The sequence below is a fragment of the Patiria miniata genome, unplaced genomic scaffold (genome assembly GCF_015706575.1).
Source record: "Patiria miniata isolate m_02_andy unplaced genomic scaffold, ASM1570657v1 HiC_scaffold_3, whole genome shotgun sequence".
Classification (NCBI taxonomy): Eukaryota; Metazoa; Echinodermata; class Asteroidea; order Valvatida; family Asterinidae; genus Patiria; species Patiria miniata.
In genome coordinates, this window is record NW_024037069.1 from 8,851,632 (window position 1) to 8,876,180 (window position 24,549).

A 24,549-nucleotide genomic window follows, 5' to 3' on the forward strand; every position below is an offset into this window, starting at 1 on the left:
CCTTCATACATACTACACAATAGTACAAAGGGGCCTTTTTCCAGGGGAAAAATAATATCGTCGAACTTTCTTAAGGTCACTTGTTTTGAACAATCTGCAACTGGGACTGGGGTTGTTCGCACAAAGTTTACCAACTTTCACTGTTTTTTCTTCTTCAGAATGTTCGGATCCCAAGAAGTGACATGCGAATAAGTTATCTCGTTTGCACACGATAGTATCTCATTTTTATGAGATAATCCAGAGGCTATCTCTTTGGCACGAGATTTTAAGACATGAGAATATGGTACAATAATTTAGCATGTTCCTTCTTGGGCCCCTAGACATCTACCCTGAAATCAAATTTCTGGAGTTTACTACCACAAGAATTTCCATCGGTTGGCCAAGTCTAAAAGGGCCAAGTGTGGATATAGGCTTTCGATTTGCGATATATAAAATTATGAAGAAATACGGTTCATGAATATGTTCCTTCGCGTTTCTTTTGTAAAATCTACAAAACAAGACCACTGTGATCCTGTTTTATTTCCACTAATCGGTTAGGTGTCATCGCGGAAGCCTGGGCGAGGTTGACACGAAACAAAAGAGCACAGAATGAAGCTCAACATGACACAACATACTTCACAAGATAATGAACCCTTGTATAATTCTGGAGTACTGATAAAAATGAGTACCTGTAATTTACCAAAGCAACACAAAGTAAAGCACAGCATTACAACAAAGAAAGCAGAAGGCGATCCCGTTAGCTCGGTGGTCGAGTGGTAAGACATCTGCACTAGAATGCAGGAGGTCGTGGGTTCGAGTCCCACCCGAGTGATTCCCCCCCCCCCCACAACTTTCACTCGGGAGGTAACACACTGAGTATACAGTGTTTATACGTCGGTGTAGGGCAAAACCTAATTTGATTTACATCACCCCGACGCAAAAAAAAATCCATCTGATGAATAGTTCATGCGGTAACCGCTGCTACGTACATAAGATTCAAACCAGCCAACCGATCCCGTTAGCTCGGTGGTCGAGTGGTAAGACATCTGCACAAGAATGCAGGAGGTCGTGGGTTTGAGTCCCACCCGAGTGATTTTTTTCCCAACTGTCACTCGGGAGGTAACACACTTTACCTTCAAGTAAACTTGAATCCTCGATTCTGATTGGTCGATCCATGGCAACAAGCCGTGCTACATATAACCATGTACATGGTACATGGTACATGGTTATATGTAGCACGGCTTGTTGCCATGGATCGACCAATCAGGATGGAGGATTCAAGTTTACTTGAAGATAATATTCCATGTTCCACTCGCGCTCGCGGGATCAGTTATAGAGCATACAGTGTGTATACGTCGATGAAGGGCAAAACCTAACTTGATTCAGAATATAGATATTTTATATTTAAAATAACCAAGCCATTCAATTGGAAGAGATTATAACCCAACAGGTATATTAGATTAAAAGCAAAACAAAGTTTAAAGACTATATAGGCAGTGTGTAGGGTCGTTTTCCCATATAAACAAATTAAACTTCAGTCCCTGTAACTACACTTGGTACCTAACTAAGTGTTCGAATACTTAATAAATACAACCACTTGAAATTCCCTTTATTTAACGAAAACTTAAATTGCTAATTACAGAGAGCGCGCTTTCCCTTGGATTTGAAACAATACTACGTAACAATCAACCAGCTGGTTCAAAGTGAATCCATGATTCCAGTTATGGAGTCAACGTCACCTGTAGAATAATACAATTAATACAACCACTTGAAATACAACCACTTGAAATTCGCTTTATTTAACGAAAACTTAAATTGCTAATTACAGAGAGCGCGCTTTCCCTTGGATTTGAAACAATACTACGTAACAATCAACCAGCTGGTTCAATGTGAATCCATGATTCCAGTTATGGAGTCAACGTCACCTGTAGAATCAGTTGACACAGTCTACCCCTACATCCGAGTTTCCTGCATGAAAAGAAAAAGAAGAAACAGTTTCATATGACCACATTCTGTCCGGTACTGATTATTCACTCACCTCTAAATCACAGGGTTGTAAATTGGCACCATACATTATATAGGGTGAGTAAAAAAAACCGAAACCCAATTGTCAGGACTATTTTTTTAGTGAAGTTCCGCATGTAGCACTTTCAAAATCAAGGATGGGAAAGCCCAATTCATAACCTTTCTTTTAGTACAAGAATCATTCAAATCACTCAGGTACTTTTCAAGTTACGGAGTTTTAAACACAACCGCCGTTTTAAGGTTCTGTCCACGGATCACAAAAAAGTTCAGTGTTCTTTCAGCAAACGAAAACAAATCACATATTAAGGATGTGTGTGAATTGTTTTCGTTTGGCCGAAGGAATACACACCTTTTTTGTGATCCTTGGACAGAACTTTAAAACGGTGGTTGTGTTTAAAACTCCGTAACTTGAAAAGTACATAAGTGATTGGAAAGATTCTTAAAAAGAAAGCTTAGGAATTGGGCTTTCATATCCTAGATTTTGAAAGTGCTACATGCAGATCTTCACTAAAACAATGGTCCCGACATTTGGGTTTCGTTTATTTTTTTACGCACCCTGTACTAATTTGCTTTATACCTCATATGTCAGGAGTGCACTTACAGTCATCCTTGATATAAAGAAATAAAAAGGTGTAAGCTTCTTACTGGCTACACTGACATGAAATATGAAAATCGTAACAGCGAGAGAGTCTGACATGATCGACTCTAGCAGATTCTTTGTTTCTGAAATTCTGATTGGTCCAACAGAAAATACTGTTTCGAATAGAAAGATTTGCCTGACAAAATGCCATGGGATGCCTCATTACCCTCTCTCTGCTGATTTTTGCTTACCACTTGAAATATTGCTGTATGTTTTAATCTGCTAAGCAAGTCCATACAATTATTTCAGTATTTCATCTGGCTAACTTTATTTACGTGAAATGCAATGAAGAAAAAATGTCCCGTTAGTTCTTTAGTATGCAAAAGTGTTACTTTTTCGTGGAAAACGTCATTCACTTTCAGAGGCATGGGATTTTGCCTTGAGCCCGACTCACAACTTTCCGATTTGACCGGTTCACCGGATCATCGGGCCATCGTCGTACATAGGTGTGCGCTGAAAATTCCGACCGATCTGACCGTACACCGGGCGATCGGATGAAATCAAACATGTTTGATTTTTTTTTCGCATCGGATTTCACCGGATCCGATGTCACTGGGAAGGTGTGCGGGCAGCACTCCGATTTCACCGGACGCGATATTTATGTTAACAAATCAGATTCACGAAGAAAGTCACATGATTCAAATGTCACATGTCATCATGTGACTGGTCATCATGTGACTGATCATCATGTGACCGATTATAGAACGGAATCAGGCATGTTTGCGGGTAACGTTGCGGTCTAAATAAACGCAACGGTGAAAAAAATCACCGTACCTGTGATGGGTTGATCCGGTGATAAAACCGGTAAAATCGGAAAGGACTGGTGTGCGCTATCACACCTTCATCTACATGTATCAACATTCCAGTGATGATTGAATGAACTTACCGTGATTGGTTGTGACCTCATCACAGATTCTCCTGTACTCCGACGACTGTTTCAGTTGTTCAAAGGCCGGGTTCCACCAATCAGGAAGGCGGCTGTCCTTACGGACCATCACGCCTGCGCCATCTTGCATGCAGGTCGTGATGGGGTCACCGGCCGCAACATCCAGGTCTGACCCAAGATTGGAGAAATGGGTGTTGCTGAATACGGCATCAACCTTCGATGGATAAAAAGGAGCGGGCACAATAAAGCCATCAATGCCAGTATTCACTTCCCGATAACTCAATGTTGTACAGAGGGTTTAGTTTATGCTGTATGGGGTGAGTCAAAAAGAAAGTTACTGAAGTACAATTCTTGACTAGTAACTGTGAACATTTCACGTAATTTGCGTATACTGTAATCACAAGTTATCTTTATTTAAGTAGCAATACCACAACATTCAGCTGCTAACACAGGTCATTACCCGATACGCATTGGTGAATACCTTGTAATTAAATACTATGGGGTTTTCCTACCACCGTGAATGAACGAAAACTTGAGAAGGAAAACAGAAAGAAAATCATCATCACGATTTCGGAAAAACCACTTGATTTGTTTCTTATATCATACAAAACACAAAATCTGACAGAGAAATAGCGTTTCAGTCTTGATTCAAATTATTAAACTCTCATTTGCATTTGAATGTCTGTGCGTAATCTCTGATTTCAAAGTAGACTTGGCCAAGTCTGGGTTGCGCTCGGTCTGTATCTAAATGTGCCAAAGCGCATACGTACACTGTACACGCCGTATCATAATGCGCCCTCATGCGTCAAATCCAGACCTACATGTTAAAAACGTACATGTACATGTACATGTTATTTTTATGTGATGCAGCAGCTAACTTTTGCACCACATTGTATGCACACATGCTCTGCAATACATGCACACACATGTACGTATAATACGCGTGTTGTACAATGTACATACAGTGTGTGCGCATTGTTATACGGCACTGAAGTGGAATGCGTGCTAAAGTGTACCTTGTCGTGCATCTGGAAAGACGTAAAACCAAGTGAGTTTTGTGATTTTTTTTTAAGATACCGACTGAAAGCAATTCCGACTTGAGTCAAGTCTAGTTTCAAAGCAATTAGCATTCCATGGACAGCTGACACAATGGGTAATTTTAGCAAAGCATGCATAACTTCTGACAGCAAGGATTAATTTCAGTAATTTCTTTTTTTTTTACGTGTGGAAGAACATGCTGGTTAATTCATGCTTTATTGCTGTATCAACATTTGATTGCTTTTTTATGGGGGAACAGGGGCGTATCCAGGATTTTTTGCGGGGGGGGGTGGGATTCATCAGCAAATCAATACTGAAATATAGACAGGTTTTTTGTTCTCCGGACACCTGGCCTCCGTAAATTAAGGGGGGGGGGGGGCTCATACCATGCTTTCTATTGGGGCGCTGGCACACAGCTGGCTCTGTCCGAATTTTGTGCACAGGCGGATATTATTACCAGTGTGTTTTGGGGTGTATCAGAGCAGGAGGGGTTTTCACATTACTTGTAATGTATTTCTATGAAAAAAATTGTCATAACTGGGGGATGGGGGGTTCGACCCCCCCCCCCTTGGATCCGCGCCTGGGGAATCATTAATCCAGGTCTCTTTCTTTTTACTCACTCTGTATTACTGAGTATATTGCAGGTTTTTTGTTTTTGTTTTTACAGAACATAAGCAAACCAATGAACTTGTTTTACTTTAAGGTTGGGGTCAAACGTAAAAGATATAACGATTTGTTTGTTTTTTAAGGTAGAGCTAAAAGTAATATAGGGCCTACAACATCTACATTAGAAATCAAAACCACCAAATTACTATTAACTCCTTAGCCCTTGTACCGCCCCAAACCACCCTGCCTGTTATTCCTTATACTGCCCCAAACTGCCCCAGCACTCTATGGTTTATGGATTCATGGAGGAGTAAATACAGTGTAATACAATTTAATACAAGTGCTAAAGGGTTAGATACTTTTACTGTCTTGACTGTAAGTGAACAAATAGTCTTAAGTATCCTGTTAAATCATGGCACCTGGTGTGCTGTCATTTTAAAGAAGCGTAGAATGTTTATATCAATTTCCAACGATGGTCTGGTTCCTCAACCTGACAATTCCCCGACGTATGTAAATTGCTCAGTTTCGTCTGAGGTAGGGTCAGGGAACCTGACTACAAGAACAGCCTTTTTGGGGGGGGGGGGGCAGGAGCATCTATGAACACAAAACTTTAAACAGGTCAGTGTAACAATATTTGCTATAAAATACTTACCCCCGAATCCATACATTTCTAAAAAATTACAGCAAAAGGAAATGTTGTATATTACCTTTAATCATGGATTGTCTATACATGTCCTTCAAAAATAAATCATAGAATCTCTACTAAACTGAACCGTATACATGTACAACATTAAAAATCGTCATGTCGATTTCAATGGTGTCCAACATTTACGGCTTGAGGTCGTGCAAGGACATGGGCCGAATTTTCTCGATTTGTTTGGCATGCTTCGTCCTTTTAGGGGGGGGGCGAGGGAAAGAGGTGGGTTGGACAAGTGAGGTTCGAAGGAGAAATGTAGGGTCGCCGCTCCAACTCAAAAGTCAAGATCTCTTTAACAAAACTTTTAACATACATCTTCAGCATTGACAGCTGCAATGGCGGCACTCCTAGTTGAATAGTGACGAATGTTGGCATCCGGCAGGTCCGATCCCTGGACGGACAAATTAGAAAAGAAATGAAATAATCGGTGATCGAAAGATGGGGCCAGACTATAGCGGCCACAAATTCAGATATGAGATCGAGATAAGTTGTCGTTATTAGAAGTTCATTGTTTTCTCTCGCATATACCCAGGTAAAGGTTTAGACACGCCAAGATCAGTATAGTCACTTTGATAAGCGCTAACATTGTTTTAATGTCATGAATAATTTCATACAACAGATTTGTGGCCGGTCGGTGACCTAGTTGGATTTTGCGCATTGTGCGCATTATACATGGTGAGTGTGCGCCTTTATCAAGTAGAATGTCTGATACCATCTTTATGTAGTGCATACTTCGTCAGGTACAGGCCTGCCCCCCCCCCCCCAAGTCCCTCTGGAGGGTGTATAGAATTCTCGTAATTTATAGGGGGGAGGAATCAAATTCAACTAAATAATTGATGAGCCTAAACATTGTTCTTTCTTGCGTGAAAGTTTTGTTGGATTCGGATCAGTGGTTTTGAAACAAAATTCAACAATGTAACGCCAGTCCATTTTGCTCCATTCCAAGTTTGACAACACATACACTGAGAGCGTACACTATGTGTTTCTGTTTTCTCAGGCCCGCCCCTGCCTGAATGTCCTGAATCACTTTGAACTGTTATAACAGGTGTCTGAGACATTCATTTGTTATAATTAAAGAAAATAGAATATGCACATAACACATAGCCACAGTCAACAGTGAGATATGTCAACAATATTATTCCTCCTGTTTTGTTTAGTAATTTAATCAAGAAGCATATTTAAGATAAATGTTCAACTGTGAATGGTGCAAAACACTACTGTGTTACACAACTGCCTTTATTTGGAAAACCGGTGAACTGAATTCGATGGAAATTTTACAGAAATAGTACAATAGATTTGCTTCACAATTTTGTAAGAAAAGTAGATGTAACATTTAATTCTTTTTTTCAAATTCTGCTACTACCTGAGAGGCATTTTTTTTTTTTTTTGGGGGGGGGGACACCCTGTATTGTCAAACATGGAATGGAGCAAAATGGACTAGCTTTACATTAACGGCCTTTGTTTCAAAACCACTGAAACGAATCCAACAAAAACTTCACACAAAACAGAAAAATGTTGGGCTCATCAATTTTATAATTAAATTTGATTTATTTTGTCATAAATTACGGGAGAATTCTGTACACCCTCCAGAGGTACCTTTTTTGGGGACACCCTGTACAATTGAAACTGTTGAGTCTATACAATGCAGAGAGGCACAGTTTGGAAGAGCATGCTGTAACATAACAAGGCTAAAACCTCTGGCGTTTACCGTGATTTTCGCTCGTAGGAGGCAGAATTCGTTGGACGCATCGCCGTCAAAGAACCCGATGATCTTGTTCGTCAGATTGGTGCTAACGAAGCCCCTGGGGTTGCCCCGCTTCACGTGGAAGACACTCTCGATGGGCTTACGGAAGGGCGTGGTGAAAGACACGGAGGCGCTCCGCTCATAGGTGGCATACCAACCTGTAAGTGGAGATATTAACATTCGCTCATGTCTTCTTTTTTTTTTAACCCTAAAGGGGCCGGGTTATTTTGACCATATCTCAGCCGGGGGGGGGGGGGGGGATTCCGCCCCCCTAAGATCTCGGCCATCGAGTGACGGAAATTTTTGAAACTCAGCACATGCATATAGAGCAACTCTTTCTAAACATACCCAAGAAATTTCATGACTACAGGTCAAAGGGTGTTGGAATTATGGCTAATTAATTATTCATATGTACGAATGGCAATTCTGCTCTGTGTACACGACGTATATATGCGAAAATTCAGTTTTCACGCGCCGGAAAATGTTTCGCTACGCGGCAACCTGTGGTTCGATTTTTATGTTCTTGGTATCAAAAGATGCGCAAAGCTCGAGGCTAAAAAGTCATAACAGCTTGGGTCGCGAAATTTTTTTTTTAGAGGCTATCGCGGAAAATGTTGAGGGGCCCGGCCCCTTTAGGGTTAAAGTGAAAGCACCACAACTTCACAGTTGTTACTCATTGCCAAGATTTTGGATTTTTTTGCTTGGGCGATAAACTGTACCCCTGGCATTTGACCCACCAACAAATGGATATGCCACAAATGAAGTGGGGCCAAGGTTTTTTTTTTTTTTCAAACGGCTTGCTAACGAATCGAAGTGATGGATTTTAGGTGGGGTTTTATCTTCGGCGTTGAAGCTAGCCTTGGTCAAGGCGTTCGTCCTTATTCGTCCGTACGTACGCGGTAGACGATCAGCGGCATATCCTCGCTTTGCAGTGCATTAAAAATACAGCGCGAACAGCGACCTCATGCGGCCACTATTTTATGCAAATCAATTAGATTCGGACGAACACCTTGGTCCAATCGTCCATGTGAGGTTTTGGGGGTGGTGCTGATTATGCTGATAGCCTAAGCTGAACTTAAAAGTCGTTTCTTATTTGTCGATCGTTGCGTGGAATCTTGCATATAGTTAGCGAGCGGTACTAATTTTTATGGCCCCCGAAAAATATTGTGTTCTAGATCCGCCGTTGATTGCAAGAGTGATCCCATTGTGTAAAGGCATACAGGATCATCTGCTTTTCATTCATGTTGTTCGTTTCCAATAATAACACCACTCACAATCCAAAGAAGAATGTTCAAAACATAACCTGTTGAAGTTTCAGCTCGGTGGATATTGCACTTTTCGGGGAAAACAGTGAAAAAAACATGCATAACCTTTTGATCACGAAACATGATTGCGTCTAGGCCTATATAACTCTTTTGATGTTCAAAAAATATGTCACTAGACTGATCGTTGGAAATCACCTACATTTCTTGATTTCGTCTAAATGACAGCAAGACAGACGGAATAATTTCACGGGGTGTTTAGTACCAGTACGATCTATAATCAAAGTAAGTTTTTGGTAACAATTCGGTAACGTAGGTCACTGTTGTAACAAATCGAAATGTCTGGGGTGCGCAATTCATAGCAAATTTTGCCTTGCACTGCAAGTGATCTTATTATGATATGAAGAAACACCAGATTTGGCTTACCGGTGCAGCCATCATACCATCGGCTGACGAGCCCCATCCCTGGGCGTGGTCTCTCCCCCGCCTTGGAGTCGTAGCAGTTCTCATAGACGTCCCACATCATTCGGCAATTCTTGTTTGCCACGCTGCAGACTAAAATAAAAAGACCAGACATAAACGAAGCATTGCTGTTTATTTTTGTTTTACTTGGCGTTCCTTTCGTCACAGTATCACAATGGGCGTCGCGAGGGAGGGGGGGGGGGGACAAGAGGAACGCTTGCACCCCCCTCCCCCCAAAAAAAACCAAAAAACGAGGGGTGTCAATAGGGGTGGGGTGGGAAAATGTCCCCACGCCCACCCTCGAAAAAAATATTAAATTCAGAACATGCTAGCGAAAGTACAAGGTTTTTTTTTGGGGGGGGGGATGTGCTTTGCCCCCCCCCCCCCAAAAAAAATCAAGACGACGGCCATGAGTATAACGATAATAAAACGAACGTTCTTTTGTGGGTTAAATGATTTAGGCCTTACGACATTATTGAAGGCGCTCCATACAGTCTTGTCTTACAAATGTTCGTAACTGGGATTATATCGATGCAGCTTAGACTTAGGACGTCTGAACCGAAAGTACAGTGGCGTTATGACTATACAAAGGGGCATGGGACACGCCTCCATCCCCGCCACCAATCAGGGCTCTCCCCCCACCATCCCCCCCCCCCCCCCACACCATCTTACCAGCTTCAACGATATCAACGTGGAATCCTCTGATTGTTCCTGACAGATCGTCTCTATCAGTGCAAAAAGAAAACAAATTTTACTACTATTATATCATACCAGCGGGATGCCGCTCGCTAGCTGGTCAGTGCGCCCTCAATTGACGTATGTCTAAGAAGGGGTTCATGAGTGTTTTCAAAGAGATAATGTTTTAAATATTTAACTATTCAAAGTCAAAAAGAAACGTTTTTGGAGTATTTTCATTGTCAAGAGATAATGTTGTATTATTTAACTATTCAAAGTCACACAGAAACATATTTGCCAAAAAAAAACAAAAAAAACAAAAACATATTTTTTTTCTGTGCCAACTGTAACTTCAGAGGACAGTGAAATCGGTGAATATAATCAGGTAAGGACTAATAAGGACTGGAGTTTTTAGGCCTTTTACAAAAAAACGTGACACACAGACAAATCAAACAGACAGATGCATTAGACAAACAGGTATGATCTTTTAATATAGGATAAATAATCTATAAACCGTCTTCTTTTTTCCAACTGATTAAAAAAACAGATAGTTATGGAGGGAAGGAATATGCTCAATGTGGAATTGTCTATCCTTACATCGGTCCTTTATTATGCATAATAGTTTATTGTAATTGTCACCTACATGTACTCCAAGTTTCTTTTGTTGTCGTGCCCAATTGCGAACACCCATATTTTGTCCTTATTATCTCCTGCACAGGAATCTGAAAAAAAGGTTATATTTAGTCAGCCAACAGACAAGAAACTATGTACGTCCTTCAAATTGCTGAGGGGCCTGAAAATTGTATCTTTCCACACAAGAAAACCATCTGGGGTTTTCCAAGCCAAACTATCTCTTTGAAATGAGACGGGGATGGGGCAAACAGCACAAATCGTTATTCTGCTCAGGTTTTTGAGACTTTGCAAAATCGGTATAAACTGGGTTGAAAATGTACAGATAACGGCACGGATAATGTCAATCGCTTTTTGTTAAGCAAAATGTACTATTCGTGTAGGTTTAGGAGCTGTGCTATACCTGAGGACAGGCCGTCCAGTTGAACTGCCGTAGTTCCTGGGCGAGAAAGGGCGATGGCCGAGAACCAAGGCGATGACGGCCACGATCCCGAGGAGGAGTACGGCGACGTCATGGAAGAGAGCAGCACGTCTCGGTGAATTCCTCGCGGTAGGGAAAATATCCATCCTGTCGTAAGAGGCCTCGTCACTTCCCGCCATGACTGTCGGATATATTAACTAGAAATCAGCTCCTCTACAATTCCTGAATATAAACTACCATCTGTACAGTCTACGTGTACACAGCGCGACCTCATACCATTGTTGCCCTCAACCTCATGTGTAAAGTGGAATGGTCTAAAGGATAAATCTACTTTGCTCGTGGCGTCACTCAGACTTCATAATACAAAACCTGAAGCGTATGTATGGCTACAGTACAATCTCCACTATAAATACGATTAAAACTAGAGGTTCGCGTTTGTTACAAACGCAGAGTGGTCGGGCAGACATTTTTTTTCAATAAACACTGCCGTGTTAAGTTATGAATATTTTTATGTAAGAACAAAGGATCACGAAATTAAATCCTGTCAGGTACAATCAATTATTTTGTGGTAAAATTCAGTAAACATTCTATGTACACAAGTTATTTCTGGCTTGATGACGTGATTATTCAAAAACGGGAAGTGAATAATGATTTAGTTCGGAGTGGATAAATGTTCATTGTGAAGTTTAGTGACGTATGAAAGTATGGAAAATATGCGTGTATTTATTCATAACCACTAACTTCCGGTTTGATGACGTCACAGTATTTGGCAGCAAAAAGTGAACATTGTAATGGATATCGTAACTTGGGCTACGAAGATATACGACATGAATCGAATGTCAGAATATGGTCGTTTTCAAATTCTCACAGGGGTAACTTCCGGTCTGATGACGTCATGAATTTGAAACCTTGCCAAGTTATTTTTCGTTAATCAAAGAATATCAAGGAGCGATTTGGTAAAATTTGAACGGATGGTTTTCAAATTAGAAAGAGCAAACACTGTGTTATGTGCCGCTACGGGGCGCCCTTTCGAAAGATGACGTCATCACACATTTTTTTTGTCTGGCATTCCTCAATAAACACTATCATAATTTATATGTGTGTTGTAAAATGCTTCCGCTTTTGAATTACATTCGGTTTTCATTGCACTTCCGGTAATACCGGAAGTGAAGGTCAAGCGGTTTTGTGTCCGGGAACAAGAAATGTTTCTCACGGCATGGTCTACAACCTCACGAAAAAACCAACACGATACTCTATTTAGTTCAAAAGATTTAGCGCAAACTATTTTGTCAAAATTTGCCCTGAAATCGCTTGTAATTTGATCCCTGATGACGTCATGATGACGTAACAAAATTTATAACATTTTCGTAGCATGGTACAAGTTCACATTAGGTTTCTGGGTCATACCGTAAGCCGTTTGGAAGAAATTCGAATCTGCTTTGTTTTGATTTCAGGCTAAAGTCTTCATTTCTTTTCCTTCAGGTAGACCCGGAAGTAAAGTCAAGCGAGTTCACGTACACGACAAAAAAAAATGTTTATCAATTCATGGTCTATCCGATTACGAAATACAAACATCATTGATTATTTTGTTCAAGAATTATAGGTGAAAGTAATTGATCACTTTTTCAGCTAAAATCGCTTGTAATTTGACACCTGATGACGTCATCATGACGTCAGAGTAATATGCACCACTAGGGATGAGGGTCGATATATATTGAAAGTTACAAGTTCATATCATGAACCGTTTAGCAGAAAAGCCGCGGAGACGTATAGTCCAGAAAAAAAAAAGATTAATCGTAACAACTCCAAAGAGTGGTCGGGTTGTGCCCGACCATTCAATTAAGGTACCGTCCATTCCACTTGCAAGTCTTTCGCACGTAAAGATATTTCAATTATTTGTACTCTCGGCCCAACGTTAAAAAAAATCATCAACAAATTTCTTCATTCCTCTCTCGTCGAAAGAAAGTAATACATTACGGTGGACAGGATGTTAAAAGACGTACTCCCCAGCTTGTTTTAAGCTCTGGCAGGAGCCTCTACATGTTACTTGGTGGTTGGTCGGTCGGTCGGTCTGTCTGTCTGTCTGCCTGTCCCCGAAAATTGACCAAAAATAATTGACAAAGTTGACCAAATGCCATGCCTTGGTCGTGAAAATTAATGTACTCTTGCTGACGGTTTTAGGAACAGCCATTTTGTTTAAATTGGTGATCATGTACGTTTATTTTGCATATGTCTGTCTCCGAATATTTACAGAAATAAACATCGTAAGTTTCCTAAAAAATTAACTGCCAAATTTTTATTTAAAAAATAAATAAATAATATATTAAATACTTAAAATTTGTTCGTAAGAATTAGAAAAGATGTTTATGAAAACTTTGTAAATAGAGGCAAAATATGTGCAGTAATGTAGTCACGTGGTATTTATCACAAATCGCTGTATCTTTATATTAGGTATACATCCAAAGTATGGTGTTCCATATGTGCCATCGGCGTCGCATTTTTGGGCGTCGCATTTGTAAGCTCTGGCAGGAATCGTTTTGATAGATTTCATGCAGGACTTTCATGCAAGATGCCAGAGCTAATGGTGCATTCGCACTTGTTTTAGTTGCACTCCGAAAAATATATTTGTTTTGTTAATTACTATTTTTCCAGCAATACAAAAGGTCTCCACAATAGAGAGACGTCGGGTAAACGATTCCGCCCACGATTAGTTGTGGAATAATTACTACATGACAATTTCGAATGAATTGCGGCCCAACAGTACTTCTCGCAGGGTGGACTGAGTTCTGTGTCCTATAAAGCTCAATAAAGTTGGAACCGGGGACTAGTACACCCGGGGCGGGAGAATAATTCATCTAAACTAAAAGCTTGTTCTCATGGAATTGAGTACCGAAGTGTGACGTCATTTACAACCAGAAAGTGTAGTGCGAACGAATGGAGTACGCGCGCGTGTTGGTTCGCGAAGATTTGTATAAAATGTACGTACCCCTTTCGTCTCTTTACAACCAAAGATACAGGGTTTTTTTTTGCGAAAAACGAGGCTGCCATAATCCATACCGTACAGGCATCGCGAGTTTTGAATAACAAAACATTTTCGTACGTGACGTGACCATATAGATATAGAATGAAAAAGACTAGATCGGCAGTGCGTACAGACGCGCGTTCTGCCAAAGGCAGCGCCCGTGGGGCAATTGTTGCGTTACGCGCACCTTTATTTCCGTAGGTTTGTATGAAAAGATATATTGTATGTCCTTAAAAGTACTATTTTGGACCTTAGTAAATACATCGCGTAAATACTCGGAGTAGTGTGTAGGGTCTTTAGCGGACAAGACAAAAGAATTTTATGCATAAGGTAACAGACAATGGACTCATTTGCATATCAATGAAACTAATTACCATATGGATGGATGATGTTAGCATAATAAAAGAGCGCATGGGCGTGTGTAAGGTTTACTGGACAAAGGATGGGTCTAAAAAATGTTTTGGACAAAGGGGGTAGCCCACCCGGCTAGATGGAATAGCGGACAGAGGAAAGACCTGAACCGGAATAGTGGACAAAGGGAGACTTGAGCCGGATTATGAATGTCAAACGTTTGAAATGACCCAGACTATCATTTGTATTCATTCAAAGCAGTGTGCAAACAGTGAATAATAAAAACAAAATGCAGGCCACACCAACAGAGCGCCAATTAAGCCGACTAGCTGGAAATCTTGTGAAAAAGTGTTTTTACTCTGGTAAGAATGGGGAGTGCGAGCGACCTTGGGAGAAGTTAATGATGGATCTCGGTCTATCAAGAGCCGCTATGTATAGACATTTAGAGGAAAACAAATTTTGTGAATGGGGTCAATGTTTTAACGCGCTTATAGAGTTACTCATTTACTCATTTCGTTACTCATTTACTCATTTGATTAAATGATGAGTAATGATGAGTAATGATCAGATAGCGCTGTTTCCCTAATCCATAAAGACGTAATTCTTTCAAGACGTGTTCATTATATCAATTATCTTTCACCGACTGAACCTACCTGCATGTACAGTGGGGGATGGATTATTGAGCGTTCTAAATATCGATTGCTAGGAGTTACGCAACAGTAGTGAACGCTGACTCCCTTTATTGGACAATGGGACTTAATTGGCAGCGCACGGCATGTGCGGGAGCTTCAAAAATCTGTACGTGAAAGAAGTCAATGAAGTTGACTGACTTAACATGATTTCAAGCCTTAATACCCCTTTACCGTTGTCTGTACAGGAATGCACCGAACCCTACCACCGTGCCGGACTTGTTTACAAAATCAAGGATATATATATATATAACTAGGTCTTTTTGTGTTTAAGCAATAGTATGTACTTCTATTTTATATTGAAGATTTAGAGTGTCATAAGGCAACTAACTTTTTTACCCCAACAAAGTCCCAAAGTTGGACACGGTGCGTGATAAAGCCATACATGAAGCATTAAAGACCGTAAACATTTCGGGGATTATTGACAGGGCGTGTCCAAACACTAATTATATGACTGCTTGACAGTAGGGCTTTCCCGATTGTTTAACTGTAAGACAACACCAACAAAGAAAAATACAACTGAAGTAAGTGTATACATGATAACATCATTGCTTTATTGACGTCATTTCTCAATAAAACACTCGTGTGTTTTTTTTAATTTGTCTTTAAATGTATTCTTTGCAATTAAATCATCAGTGATCTTAATGTAACGTTGACTAGTCTTTAATCGTCACTGTCTTCCTCGTTAACGTCATCTTCATCTAATTGAAGGAACAGGCCGTCAAATTTGGCCTGGTGTTTAGATATGACCCGGCTGACAGCTGTGGGCAGTAGAATACCGGAATGATTGACTCTGTCTTCGATCTCGTCCACAATTTCTTGATGAGTATCATTATCTTTCAGATGTATGTAACTTGACAAAAAATCTTTGTATTTGTTGAAAAAGATTCGCTTGACTGCCCACAAGGTCTTCCAGTTGGCCTTTTCCGTGGCCTGATCTTCATTCATACCCTCGTTGATGTACTTTTCATGTTTTTCACTCCACATCTCATCAATCGCTTCTTTTGCCTCTCCCAACCAGTCTAAATAGGCTGTATTGTCTTCCAAATCAGAACTAGACTCATCTTCATCAGATGATTCGTCATCTTTCACCTCCGTGACGGATTCGGAATCATTTTCCTCAAGATCTTCGTCTTCATCATACGTAGATTCAGTTTCATAGTTTTCCATTTCCGGATCTTCAAATCTACTGCTTTTAAATTCAGGTTCAGAATTATCCACCTCAACTTCGTCTATGTCGGATTCATCTTCAGCATGTGCATTTTCGGTATGTCTCAAGAGGTTATATCTCCGTCCAAAGCGTTTGTCACACTGGTGACAAGCATAGGGTTTGACTGCAGAAATAGTATTCATGTTGAAGCTTTTTAGGTTAATCTCCGAATGGTAAGGAACGGATGAAATCATTTAATATATATCTACTTATTTGGTTACTCATTTCGTTACTCATTTACTCATTTCGTTACTCATTTACTCAGTTCGTTACTCATTTACTCATTGCGTTACTCATTCACTCATTTGCTACTCATTTGGTTACTCATTTCGTCACTTATTTGGTTACTCATTTGCTACTCATTCACTCATTTGCTACTTATTTGGTTACTCATTCACTCATTTGCTACTCATTTCGTTACACATTTACTCAGTTCGTTACTCATTCACTCATTTGCTACTCATTTGGTTACTCATTTCGTTACTCATTTCGTTACTCATTTACTCATTTCGTTACTCATTTACTCATTTCGTTACTCATTTACTCATTTCGTTACTCATTTACTCATTTCGTTACTCATTTACTCATTTCGTTACTCATTTACTCATTTCGTTACTCATCATTACTCATCATTTAATCAAATGAGTAAATGAGTAACGAAATGAGTAAATGAGTAACTCTATAAGCGCGTTAAAACATTGACCCCATTCACAAAATTTGTTTTCCTCTAAATGTCTATACATAGCGGCTCTTGATAGACCGAGATCCATCATTAACTTCTCCCAAGGTCGCTCGCACTCCCCATTCTTACCAGAGTAAAAACACTTTTTCACAAGATTTCCAGCTAGTCGGCTTAATTGGCGCTCTGTTGGTGTGGCCTGCATTTTGTTTTTATTATTCACTGTTTGCACACTGCTTTGAATGAATACAAATGATAGTCTGGGTCATTTCAAACGTTTGACATTCATAATCCGGCTCAAGTCTCCCTTTGTCCACTATTCCGGTTCAGGTCTTTCCTCTGTCCGCTATTCCATCTAGCCGGGTGGGCTGCCCCCTTTGTCCAAAACATTTTTTAGACCCATCCTTTGTCCAGTAAACCTTACACACACCCATGCGCTCTTTTATTATGCTAACATCATCCATCCATATGGTAATTAGTTTCATTGATATGCAAATGAGTCCATTGTCTGTTACCTTATGCATAAACTTCTTTTGTCTTGTCCGCTAAAGACCCTACACACTACTACTCGGTGCGCATTTCTAGCTTCGCACGCGTTGAGCTTGGTCACGTGCTGGAGGAAAGATACAGTTAGCTCCATTACTTTACGTAATTTTGTTGCGCGTCCCAAGAGACAACAAAAATGGTGGAGATTTATCGCACAGTGAATGGGCGCGTGTGGACGCGCTGCCGATCTAGTCTTTTTATTCTATATCTATGGTACACTTTCAAAATCCAATCCATCTAATTTCATTATGTTCTACAAACACGCACATGAATTCAAAATGTCTGTGCCCAGGACGGCTTCAAAGGGGCTCCGCGCGCAGGATGACGAGTTAGCGCTCTGTTTAAAGATATAGTCCATCATTAAATTTGTGCATTTTGTTCGTTTGAAGCAAAAAAAGTGTTCAAAATCTAATGAAGGATACTGAACAACTAACCTGATGAAGTTTCAGCTCAGCTTCAGCTGTATATTCCGAGAAAAACAACATTTTAGGATCTCAATTTCAAATAAAAAGTTGCTAAATCATGTTTTGAATTGTTTTGAATTGCAGCTATATGCGATGTCGCGCACTGATCCGACGAATTATAGCAACCGCGCGCGCCTGTGCGTCGTGCCAATGCTTGCGCGCGCTGCGCCGAATAACAAAACGAACTAGAAATGTGTTTGTGGACAAACACAAGCTGTTTCGGATATTTGAAATACTCTGTGCACGTGATGAACACTTGATGAAGTCACTTCGAATGTCATCTGCCAAGTGAATATTCAATCAGACATAAAGTGCCAAGGTATGATTTGAAGAAAAAGTGTACAAAACCTACGGGGAAAAATGCATCTTTAATGTGAAGTAACCTTACCACCTGATGATGTCACGATCACGAATTTCTTCTAGAACCATCTGTGGGTGGTAGTCTAAGTGTGTACTAAGTCTAACGTCGATCGGATTTACAAAAGTGCCTAAGTAGAATGTTTTAAAACGTGTACAAATCCTATGGGGAAAAAATGCATCTTTAATTTGACGTAACCCAACACCTGATGGCGTCACAATCACAAATTTCTTCTAGGACCATCTGTGGGTGGTAGTCTAAGTGTGTACCAAGTCTGACGTCGATCGGATTTACAAAAGTGCCAAAGTGGAGTGTTTTATAACGTGTACAAACCCTATGGGGAAAAATGCCCCTTTAATGTGGCGTAACCCAACACCAGATGACGTCACGATCACAAATTTCTTCTAGGACCATCTGTGGGTGGTAGTCTAAGTATGTATCAAGTCTGAGGTCGATCGGATTTACGAAGAGGCCAAAGTGGAGTGCTTTAAAACGTGTACAAAACAAATGGGGAAAAATGCATCTTTAATGTGACGTAACCCGACACCTGATGACGTCACAGTCACGAATTTCTTTTAGGACCATCTGTGGGTGGTGGTCTAAGTATGTATCAAGTCTGAAATCAATCGGATTTGAAAAAGTGGCAAAGTGGACAGGTGGAAGAAACGTGTGTTAAACCTATGGAGAAAAAGTCTGAAAAAGGAGAAGAAAAAAAAAGAAAAAAACTAGAAATGTGTTTGTGGACAAACACAAGCTGTTTCGGACATTTAAAATTCTCTGTGCACATGATGAACACTTGATGAAGTCACTTCGAATGTCATCTGCCAAGTGAAAAGTCAATCAGACATATAGTGCCAAAGTATGATTTGAAGAAAAACGTGTAGTACAAAACCTACGGGGAAAAATGCATCTTTAATGTGAAGTAACCTTACACTTGATGATGCCACGATCACGAATTTCTTCTAGGACCATCTGTGGGTGATAGTCTAAGTGTGTACCAAGTCTAAAGTGGATCGGATTTACAAAAGTGCCAAAGTAGTATGTTTTAAAACGTGTACAAACCCTATGGGGAAAAATGCATCTTTAATGTGACGTAACCCAACACCTGATGACGTCACGATCACAAATTTCTTCTAGGACCATCTGTGGGTGGTAGTCTAAGTATGTATCAAGTCTGAGGTCGATCGGATTTACAAAAGTGCCAAAGTGGAGTGTTTTATAACGTGTACAAACCCTATGGGGAAAAATGCATCTTTAATGTGACGTAACCCAACACCTAATGACGTCACGATCACAAATTTCTTCTAGGACCATCTGTGGGTGGTGGTCTAAGTATGTATCAAGTCTGAGGTCGATCGGATTTACGAAGAGGCCAAAGTGGAGTGTTTTAAAACGTGTACAAAACATATGGGGAAAAATGCATCTTTAATGTTACGTAACCCGACACCTGATGACGTCACGGTCACGAATTTCTTCTAGGACCATTTGTGGGTGGTGGTCTAAGTATGTATCAAGTCTGAAATCAATCGGATTTGAAAAAGTTGCAAAGTGGACTGGTGGAAGAAACGTGTGTTAAACCTATGGAGAAAAAGTCTGAAAAAGGAGAAAAAAAAAAAAAAAAAAAATCTTAACGAAAACAATAGCTGTTTCGGTGAGTCACCGAAACAGCTAAAAAATCTTAACGAAAACAAGAGCTGTTTCGGTGTGTCACCGAAACAGCTAACTACTAATTTAAATTTTCCTACGGTGCGTCTTAAGAGGCACCGTTGGAAAGGCCTTCTTTCGTTGATTACTTCAAAATGATAGCCTGCCAGAAAGATTAATTTCACAGGGAGTTTAGGTCACTTACTATCTTTCAACTAAGTATGTTTTTCAACAATAATGCGCCAGTTACTTTTTCGGATGGCTGCAAATGATGGACTATAGCTTTAATATAGCTCCATGGGCTGTTCACACACATTCCGTGCGCTTGAGGTATTCACTTCGGTACTCCATTGCAGACGCCCAAGAAAAAACTTCGATTCGTTAAAATAAAAAAATTCAAAAACAATCTTGAATGTTCTTCAGGGACAAAAACCTGAATTTGTAGAAAGGCACAGACATAATTGTTTTAGACACCTCCAGAAGTTCCGGCGCATGGGCGACGACACGTTATTTTTTGAATACGTTCCCCGACTCCCCGCGGAAAGTATAGAACCGCCTCGCAGAGAGGTTATTAAACAAAATTAAAATTGACTGCTTCGAGTGGTGAAATATAACTAGCCTCCCGAGGCGATCCATTTTCCCGAGGTGAAAACGAGGGAAAATAAAATGTTCAATGGATCATGGTGGGAGGCTAGTTTTACTACACCACGAGATAAAGCAGTCAAGTTTTGTTTTATAACACCTCCTTCGCGGATTCTGATTTTAAGCAGTACTGATTGATTTAATCTAAATACAATGAAAATGTACTTCTATTTAAATAACATATTAGTATATATATTTTTTCGAACTGCCCCTTCACGAAATGTTTGGATCCATCTCTGTAGCGCTAGTGCTTGGGAACGATAAGCGCAACGCGCACGGCACACCCGTATGCATCATACCACGCCCCTTTAATAAACAAACCTATGAAATTGAGTACGTAAACCTTAGTGTTTCTCAAATTTTGTATATCATGTACCGGTAAATTGGACAATATTTTCACAATCTGCGTTGATGCTATGCGTGTAGTACTTTGGTTGTTATGGTTGTTACGGGTATAGTACTTTGGTTGCTACGGGTAGTTTGGCCAGCACGACAGCAAAAATAGCGAATGCCATGTGACTCGCTCTCGGCCAATGAAGATGCAGAATCTGTGGGTGAGGTGTTATAAAGCCGATAAGCCATGCCTGCATTCAAAACAGAATTATTTTATATCCCCGAACCATTGTGTTCTGCACTATTTGTTATTCTACCTGTATCAGCTGAAGCGTGCACGGTTTAATGTATTCCTTCGTCTATGTGCGTCGGAGTGCAGTACTTTAATATTTCGACTGACAATAGAACCTAAAAAATGCTGGACTATTCAAACCATTCATAAGGGAACAGATTTCCTTTGAAAGCTTACAATCCCCACCCCAGCGAGCCAAAGCTGGATCCGGCCCTGATACTCCCTCATGATCTCGATGAAAATTGGCGTCCCAACACGAAGCAGTAACGCCCTTAGCTGCGTAGATTATTGGATGTTATTCTACCTGTATCGGCCTACAAATCTACAGCCAAATATTTTTCACATTACACTGACGGTGTGCCAAATACCATGCTTTATCATCAAAGTGAACTATCCCCCAAATATTTCCCCTATCTGCCCAACTAAAACGTACAACCACTCTTAGTCAAAGCATGATGTAGTTGCGTACCCATGCACGTTTCACCCAAAATCCAAAGCTATACCGCTCACCCCTTGTGATCAATTATGGGATAATTGACATACCCTCTTAAGTTTGAACGCAAGGCAAATAAAACGCGTAACGAAACTTACCTCGTGATGTAGATCTTCGATCGACACTATGCAAACCTATGCAGCTGTGGGAATTGGTTGCGGTACAAATTCTGTGCATGCAATACTTTTGAGGGAATTGATCTCCACCCATGACGTCCGACCCTTTTGTGTACAAGCGCTCCATTATTTTGCACGAATGCGGACAGGCGATACCTGTCCGCATTCTTTTGGAAGGTGCAACGCCACAATCACTCCATTGGCACTATAAAAGGCCAAAAAAAAATAGTCTCCGGTGTCTGGTATGTGCGCGCGTCGCCGTATCCATGCGCGTCGGCAAAATGAAAAAGTTTTTTTTTCAACAAAAGATGATGCCTCAAAACCGCCAAACTCACTGGTTCGACTGGAATCCTGCTGCTGCACAATTTAACGTGTTGTTAGATGGGGTTATGATCGAGAATAAGCTTTATGTGGCCTCTCCGGACTCCCATATACTTGCACTATTAAAGTTTAGTCGGGCACCATTTGCAGTCATCAGCCGACATTTGAAGCAAAAAAGACAGGTAAAAAAAAAAAGCTGCGTCGCCGCACCACTTTTTGGGCAAGCTCCATACCAGAAACCGGAGACTTTTTTTTTTGGCCTAAAGAATGGACCGGGAAACTGGAGGGGCAATAAAGAAGAACCGATAGAATGATAGACTTACATTGCAAATTTGAAACTTGATTATACCATTTATTTTTTTCATTAAGACCTTTTACAAAATATGTTCACACAGTTAGTGCACATAACATCCAATAATCTACAATGATGGATATTTTGTTATACATGTACTGGATTTTCATGCAGTTCGGACGTGTCAGTTGCACTTTGCAATGGGCATGCAATGCTTAAGAAAAGTCTCGTATATAGTATGACGATAAAGCGGGACAAGTTTGTCTTGCTTTCGTAAGACCCCCTTTTTACAGGGCTGCCACCTTTGGGCCTCCCTTGTGCGACCTTAATACCGGCCAGGCAAGCCCGCGGGAACGGAGGGGGGGGGGGTGGGGGGGGGAGGGTGCTGTGGGCGCTGCAGCACACCCAACTTTTTGGATTGGGGTGCTGAAATATACGGAAGTGTATTTATACGGAAGTGTATTTATACGGAAGCGTATTTAGGACACGGACAAATAAAACAATTGACGCACTCTATTTCGCCCGGGCGGATTACTATTTCGCCCGGGCGGATTACTTTTTCGCCCGGGCGGATTACTATTCCGCCCAGGCGGACTACTAATTCCGCCCGGGCGAATTATTAATCCGTCCGGGCGAAATAGTAATTCGCCCGGGCGCATTAGTAATCCGCCCGGGCGAAATAGTAATCCGCCCGGGCGAAATAGTAATCCGCCCAGGCGAAATAGTAATCCGCCCGGGCGAAAAAGTTATCCGCCCGGGCGAAATAATAATTCGCACGGGGGAATTAATAATCCGCCCGGGCGAAATAGAGGGCCGGACATTTTTTTTCCCTAAAATATGTCCTACATACACTTCCGTATATTTAGGACATGACCAAACAAAAATTATCCGGCCCTCTTTTTCGCCCAGGCGGATTACTATTTCGCCCGGGCGGATTACTTATTCGTCCGGGCGAATTACTTTTTCGCCCGGTCGGATTACTATTTCGCCCGGGCGGATTACTAATTCGTCCGGGCGTCAGTTACTATTTTGCCCGGGCGGATTACTATTTCGCCCGGGCGGATTAGTAATTCGCCCGGGCGGAATAGTAATCCGCCCGGGCGGAAAAGTAATCGGCCCGGGCGGAATAGTAATCCGCCCGGGCGGAATAGTAATCCGCCCGGGCGGAATAGTAATCCGCCCGGGCGGAATAGTAATCTGCCATGGCGGAATAGTAGTCCGCCCGGGCGAAATGCTAATCTGCCCGGGCGAAATAGTAATCCGCCCGGGCGAAATAGTAATCTGCCCGGGCGAAATAGTAATCCGCCCGGGCGAAATAGTAATCTGCCCGGGCGAAATAGTAATCCGCCCGGGCGAAGTAGTGGGCTTAAAAAATATTTTCGGTCATGTCCTACATACGCTTCCGTAGAAATATGCTTCAGCACCCCCTACTCCCGGGCAAAAATGTGTTCCAGCCAGTAGTGTTTTACGACGATGAAATTGCGCCGCTACGCTAAACATGATGCTTGTTCTACAACTATCTCCTTCGTTTTGTTCGTTTCTAGTTTTATTGCCGCGGCCAAGCGCGGCGCTTCGAAAGTATAGCACAAACACTGTAAAATATCAAGAGGAGGTATTTTCTAAATCTTCAGACAGTGCAGAATCGATATTTCTCTCAAGGTATCTAAAATCATGACATGTCTATGATATTTCCGCCATAAAATCCCATAATGGAAACTTTGACCGGAAAGCAATAACCTCGGACATGACAATGGTGGCAAAGTTGTTTATACTTGCCAGGATTTTTTTCATTCGATCTTTCAATAGGGGCATTTATACCTTTCTCCTGATCTACTGATCATAAACATAAAGATGCATTTTGTCTTTTAGTCTTTTATATTTGTCATTCCCTGTAACAAACAAATAACACTGCAAATATACCGAGAGCTACATCGTTTGGTGAGTCAGAACTGTGTGAATATTTTTATGAAAAGAAATTCATCCGCTTCCAGTGGAACCATTTGTTTTAACTTGAACCAAAAATATCCTTTCA

The 24,549-nt window shown here is 41.0% G+C and overlaps 1 pseudogene; it reads right to left on the reverse strand.

Annotated features, from left to right (window-relative positions):
* Positions 1 to 1,266: 1,266 nt before the first annotated feature.
* LOC119738719 lies at positions 1,267 to 22,101 on the reverse strand (annotated as a pseudogene).
* Positions 22,102 to 24,549: the final 2,448 nt, after the last annotated feature.